The sequence below is a fragment of the Nuphar pumila genome, chromosome 11 (genome assembly GCF_984573655.1).
Source record: "Nuphar pumila chromosome 11, dmNupPumi1.hap1.1, whole genome shotgun sequence".
NCBI classification, from domain to species: Eukaryota; Viridiplantae; Streptophyta; class Magnoliopsida; order Nymphaeales; family Nymphaeaceae; genus Nuphar; species Nuphar pumila.
In genome coordinates, this window is record NC_143259.1 from 20116570 (window position 1) to 20123869 (window position 7300).

Below are 7300 nucleotides of genomic sequence, written 5' to 3' on the forward strand. Positions count from 1 at the left end.
TCTTATGGGTACTTTAGCTGTGGTGGACGGTGAATTTGACTCGTCTGTCTTAAGCACTCTCTGGCTAAAGCTGCCAAGAGATTTTTTGCAATTTTACTAAGGACTTTTCTTTTGATTACAGAATCAACTGCAAACAAATGGTTACTGAGACAGCTTTGTCATTTTTGAAAATAATAATGCATGATTCTGATGGTACAACTGATCTGTTAATGCCTCTAGTTCATTATTGGCCTGTTGAAATAGTTTTTTGGCTACCATTATTGAAGAAGAAAAAGAAATCCTTCAATATGACTAATTATATTAGCCACCAAATTGGAGTTTAGTGCATGATATGCAGAAAAATTTGTTCCAACCTTGCCTGTTTGCCTGCTAGTTCCATTAATACCATAGGCGCCAATTATCGCCCTCAGAGGTCATATTCATAGTGTCCAATAGCCGTTTTGTTGCATGGTGGGTGTCTACAGTTTAAAATTTCTTGTTAAAGCAGTTGTCAGTTTGTAATATTATATGTTATTTTCTAATGGGAAAATCCGGCTGAGATGGAGAATAGGGGAGGATAGCCTGTTTGTTGCCAGAGTGTTATCCTGCCTATTACAGTGACTTTGGCTGTTTAGGCAACAGCCCTGGTTTTCCACTCTTCACGGTGCCTAGGGGAATGACCAAGATGTCCTAATGGGGAAAACTTTATATTTTAGGTGGTTTTTATTACTTCCCCTGCTAACAATGATTATCAGTAAAGACAGGAACAAAGGTTAGGGAAATGAAACCGAGCCTAGTCAACTTGTGGGAGTCACTTCAGGCCTTTCTCATTTCTAGTGCCCTAACAGAGTATAGTCTTTCATCAGAGCCTTTTATTGATGGATAGAGGTAATTAATCAGCAAATGTATTCAACTAACCCACATTTGATGAAATAACTTGGACAATTTGAAGGCTGAACATAATCAATGTGCTTATAATATAAAACAGGGCTAGAGATGTAAACGGTTCAGATATTACGCATTACCAAATTTGAGGCAATCAGTCGCAGCCTATCAAATTTGGAGTTGAATTCAGATATAGATGAGTGCTCATCAAGTGACAAACATGTCACCATTGGCTGGAGATAAGGCGTCACCACCGTGCCTATCACAGCAATCAGAAGGCCAAGGGTGATGATATTACCGACTCGGATTTTACAGTGAGCTCCATGGATTTCTACAATGGAAGGTGTTGATCCATTATCATTGGCGGGTGGTGATAAGGCTTATCACCTGATCCACTCTCCATAAATGGAGCAACATTTGAGCGAACCTGGATCTCACTAACTATTTACTCTAATTTGATGCACTTTAACACACAAACCTAAACCAAATGGTTTATTTAATGATTTGGATCTGAGATGCCATAAGTAATCCAACAGACACCAGTTGACTGGATCTCGAACCAAACCCACTTGGTTGACGCCCCTAACATGGCCAAGTCTACTGAGTCACATGACCCAGACTCATATGGGTGGGACAAATGGGGTCACGCTAGGCCTCCCCAACTCAAACAAACTTGAACAAATGAGAACGAAGTTTGCTAACATCATTATTTATCACCATGAAGATTTTCTAGCAAACAACCATAATCAGGATCTTGGTAGTTGTTAGAAAAGAATGATTTGTTTAAATCAACATGGTAATAAGTAGATATAGACAGATAAACATTAAATATATAATTACTCATCAGATTATTAAAGGAATTCCTCGAATCATTTGAATGAAAAGAACAATCGACCTCTCCTCACGGTAGCTTTCACGTAGCTGTGATTTTCTCTCTCTCTCTCTCTCTCTCTCTACAAAAGAGATAGAGGAGAGGGCTGAAACCAAGGAAGAGATGGCTGAGATCCAGCATCAACAGGTCATCCCCAAGGTACTCACCTTCCTCTCTTCCTTACTGCAGAGAGTGACAGAGTCCAATGATGGGGCTTTCATGCCTGTATCACCACCATTGTCATCATCATCGTCACCATCACCATCATCGTTATCATCTTCTTCTCTGCAGAGGATCTCCATATTCCATGGGCTCACCAGACCCACAATCTCGATCCAGAGTTACTTGGAACGGATCTTCCAATACGCGAATTGCAGCCCGTCTTGCTATGTTGTCGGTTATGTCTACCTTGACCGGTTTGCGAGCCGGCAACCGGCGATCCCCATCACTTACTACAATGTCCACCGACTCCTCATCACCAGTGTCATGGTTGCAGCCAAATTCATGGACGACTTGTAAGTTGATCTTCCATTTTTCTCATTTGTGTATGATGACTCGAGTATCTGGCCGTATCGGAATTTGCCCATTGGGATTGGATACGGCCTGAATCTTGATGAGAATGAAGTGGCTCAGCCAATATTCTTTGCAACTGGACTGTCCAATGATGGAACTGGGTGCCTTATAAGGTACTCGGTCCAATCACTGCAGAGAGTGGCCGACCACCAAGAGGTTTAGTCAAACTTGTAGGCACTTAGGTTGGTGTAAGCACAACCGAGTCATATGGTTCTCACAGTGACTCGGTGAAATCCGATATGGAACCATAGATGGCCATCATCTACTATGAAAAGGGAAAATTTTGTAAACCTGTCAATTATCATATGTTACAAGGAAGTGCACAAGCCCCCACAGTTTTTTAGATTTGTAAGTCTGACAGTACAAATTCATCATGTTTTGGTCTAAGCAGACATCTTCAGACACCCCCACCATGTTTTGGCACAAATCAGATGCCAGAAAGCTGCCAAAAGTAAGTCTGGGTTTGGGCTTCCCACAGAATTGTCCATGACAGGTCTGCCACCATCTTGGTTTTAGACACCCAAAAAAAAAAGGGCCAGGTTTTGGTAGATTTTAAATGCACTATTTAAGCCAAGAATTGGTGGGGAGCATTAATTATGTAAAGAATAGTTGGTAATCTTGGGATTGCAACCAAGTGCCATAGATAACGAGGTTGTGTACTGTAATAAAGTGCAGGGTGAAAGATATGACAGTATTGGTTAAATCAATGATTCTTTGGTGGGGGACTTGGGCTAACCAGTACTGGGCACATGATTGCCAGCACCTGGTTGGTCCAATGCCTTAAGGTTGCTCAAATTTGAAAAAGGACTGTCCTGTGACATGTCCTAGCCGGTCTAGATGCATTGGGTTGGATGGCTAAGATCTACATATGATGCATTGTGCATCATACATCATATGCCGTATGATATGATCCTTTATCCTTAAATTTCGAGTCTCTGGTGTAAAGGATTATTGACCTGGTAGTCTGTGAAGGCCAAGAAGTTCAAGCTTTTCTGTCCCTATCCTATTATTGAGGTGTGTTTGGTTTGTGAAGTCCAATGACCAAGATCTTCCATGACTAAAGTTGAGTACCTAATGGCCAACATGGTCCACGTAGGGCATTGGATGACATTTGAATTGGCCGTTGTCATAAAAGTCTATTTCCAGGAATTTCTGCAATTAGGATCAATAAAATGTTAGATTCTTGAAAATTGGATGAAGCTGTTCCAAACCAACAAGTTCTTTGAATTCACACTGTTAACAATTGACTATCCACATCAATTTAGCATCCAAGGACATTGTAAGGTGCAAATAAAAACAAGTTGATTGTGATGGTCAAGTAGTTAGAATTAGGAAAATTTTATAGTAGGGGATCTTGGAATCAGTTCCTTCCCTTGCCAATAAAATAAAAACCAAATGCAATATTGAATGTTTAGATCTCAATGCCCCTCAACCAAATTTATATTATATCCAAGTTAGGCGATCACTTTGTGGGGTCACTGCTTGATTGGATCCACCAGTTGGCACAACCATGCACCCAATGAACGTGAGCCCCACTACAATATAGTACATGGCACTAGATTTAATGGTACATTAATGCCCACCAAATCTATATGGATTATTAGACTTGAGCCAAGTTAGTTGACATTGACTACAACTATGTATACTGACAAATACGTAGAGGGCACTCACTTTTGGCACAATTTCGTGTTTTCGCCGCCGAAACCGAAAAAAATATGACAAACAAGGCCAATTTACCACTCAAAATATTGTAAATCTGACCAATTGTTTTTTTTAATGGTTTTACCCTTTTTTGCATGAAAGATTAGGCACCTTGGTCAAACCACTTGTCTAAGTTGTCTCTTGAAAAAATCAGGTGCCATTTAAGTTGTCGCCTAAAAAAAATCAGGCGCCATATAAGTTGTCACCTGAAAAAATCAGAAGCGATGATTTCAACCAAACAAAAGAGCAAAACTGTCGAGAAAACAATAAATTGGCCATGTTATATTTTCTGGTCACGGTCAGTTTCGGCATTGTGCTAAAGATAATTGCCATATACGTCATTATCTGTAAGCATTTTTTTTATCATATATGGATCTCTAGACTTGAGCCAAGTTAGTTGACAACAATTATGTATGCTAGTAAGAATTCTTATGTTTTTATCATACATAAGTAAATTGAATTTTGGGATATTTCTCAACGCAACAATTATAATAGAATTAGAGTGTAAGTTGGTTCTGTGTCATTATCAAAAGGTTGATATTTGTTAGCTGTGCTATTGTCATGATATATAATAAACAAATTGTGTTTATTGCAGGTATTACAACAATGCTTATTATGCAAAAGTAGGTGGGATTAGCACCATTGAGATGAACTGTTTGGAGATTGATTTCCTTTTCGGCCTCGGCTTCCAATTGTACGTCACGCCATCGACCTTCCACACTTACTGCATGTATCTACAAAGGGAGATGCTGGAGTTTGAGTACTGCAATGGCTACAATATACAGAGACCACTCAAAATCAATGGTTGTTATTCTTCCTCTTCTTCCACTTCCGATGAAACCAACTCTCATAACCAAGAGTTTGTTATTTGCTGTACAAACGAATCTGTGTAAATAAGGACTTTGAATATCAATTTTCGTTTTTTATTCTCTTTCCTCTTTTATTCTGATTGCCCACTCATTTGAGGAGGGCAAGAAACAAGCAGCATTTGCTAGGATGATATTTTTATTTGTTTTTTATGCGTTAAGCAAGGTTTTTATATATCTTGAACTTTGGGGTTGGCAAACTTTATGCGTGCCCTCATATTTGTAACTAGAAATGACCTTGTTATTCTTAGGGCTAAAATTGAAAAATTGTGATAATACTTACAAAATGAAAGCTTTCACGTTATCCTTCTTTTTTTAGATGAGTGGGTGTATCCAAATCATAATTACTAAAAAGCAAAACAGATATAAGAAACGATGCCTCAAGCAGAAGTGGGGAAGCGACTGTTAGAAAGTAGTAGGTATTGAAAATGGAAAGAGTGCTAAAGAGAAAAAAGTAGTGTGAGCTGCATGATTCCAGAAATGTATTATGTGAGACTGCAAGAGGATCAATCTATATAGTCAAAAGCCTCAACTAGACACCGACGCCTAGGCTTTGCAATTCTTAGTTGGGCACTTTAAAAAGTACCAATTTTGCCGACTAGGCACCAACTAAGGTGCTTAGTCGGCAACTAAGCTGCTTAGGCATGAAGGCATTTTAATAATTTATTATTTTTATATATTCTGTTAAATTTTTTGTATATATATAATTACATATGTGTGTGTAATTTATTCTGTGAAATGATGAAAATATACTTATATATATACTTGTGTGTTACTTTGCTTTTGGGATTTTTTTTGTAAAATATTGAAAGCATGCAGAGTTAATTTTAATTGATTATATATGCATGTGTTACTTTGTTTCTAATGTATATATGTTATTTATATATGTATGTGTTGATTATACTGAATATATATATATATATATATATATATATATATATATATATATATATATATATATATATATATATATATATATATATATATATTCTGGTTATGTATATTAATATATTTTGTGAAATCTTGTATAATTTTGTACTTTGTGTAATAAAAGCATCTTATTAGCAAAAAGAATTATATATATTTTTACGTATATTTTGAATAATTTTTTTATATTTTAATTGAAGTACGGACTGGAGCAGAGTCTCACCAACTCTTCCACTAGCCTTTTTAGGGTCTACCAACTAGGTGCCACCTCGCTCTTTTGACTATATAGGGATCATTACAAAGATGATAAGCAAGGCAGGATTTCATAATATCAAGACGACCAAGGCAAAGAGATTGCAGGCAAGGCAGGTTTCTCGAGAATGCACAGAATGAGGTTGTCGGGCAAGATTTCAAAGGATCAAAACGAGGATAATACGCATCGTTTTGATCGTGAGACCTATGAATGTGAAAATATAGTAAGAATAGTAAGCATCGTTTTGATCGTGAGACCTATGAATGTGAAAAATATAGTAAGGATAGTAAGCATCGTTTTGATCGCAGGGACCTATGAATGTGAAAATATAGTAGAGAGAGAGAGAGAGCCGAACTATAATCATCAACATTACGAAACGAAAATAGGTTCAACCAACATTGAACCTACCGGGAAACCAAACACGGGCCCAAGACATGCCAAGGAGCCCCAAAAAAGGAAAAAAAAAAGAAAAGAAAAAAGGAAAAAAAAGAAAAGAAGAGATGCAAGGAGAAAAGAAAGAAAGAAACAAGAAGCAAATACAGTTAGGCGACGAGCATCACCCAGGATCATGAATGGTTCCTGGAGGCAGATGATGTTGCAGATCAGGGATGTTGATGCAGAGAATGGCGTATACGTCCGCCAAAATAAGGTTCACCATTTTGTTGAACACTGCCGGAATATGCCGAAAAATAGCATTGTTGCGAGTCATCCATACGACCCACCATGACGAGAGAAGCCAGGTTCGCCAAATAATACGCCATTTGTTGCAATGAGGAACTTGTTGAGGACCCCACAACAAATCATTGGCGAACGATTCCTGACGCACGCTGACCCCCGGCTTTTTCCAAGTCACCTTAAAGATGTTTTGAAAAACATAGCACTCCCAAAAAAGGTGAAAGGCAGATTCTTCAGCCGCCTCACACAACACACATTTACTCGGCAGATGAAATCCGATGGATTTGAGGAAGTTGTCAGTTTGCACCCGATTGTGTAAGATTAGCCAAGCCAGGAAACATGATCTCGGAGTGGGACCCTTGCCCCATATCAGGTTCGTCGGAAACCGGTCCACCCCCGACGGAAGGAGAGCGAGGTAGCCTTCTTTAGAGCGGAAAGATCCGTTCGGAGCAAGGTTACGACCAAAGAACTGAGACTGCGATTCAACATTGCCATTATGAGACAGGACTGCAGACCATGCTTGGATCCATGATCGCTGAATCTTTGACATAGATCGCTGACGCACGCTTG

The 7300-nt window shown here is 38.7% G+C and overlaps 1 pseudogene; it reads left to right on the forward strand.

Moving 5' to 3' along the window:
- Positions 1-1858: 1858 nt before the first annotated feature.
- Positions 1859-4902, forward strand: LOC149822163 (cyclin-U4-1 pseudogene; annotated as a pseudogene).
- The last annotated feature ends 2398 nt before the right edge of the window (positions 4903-7300 follow it).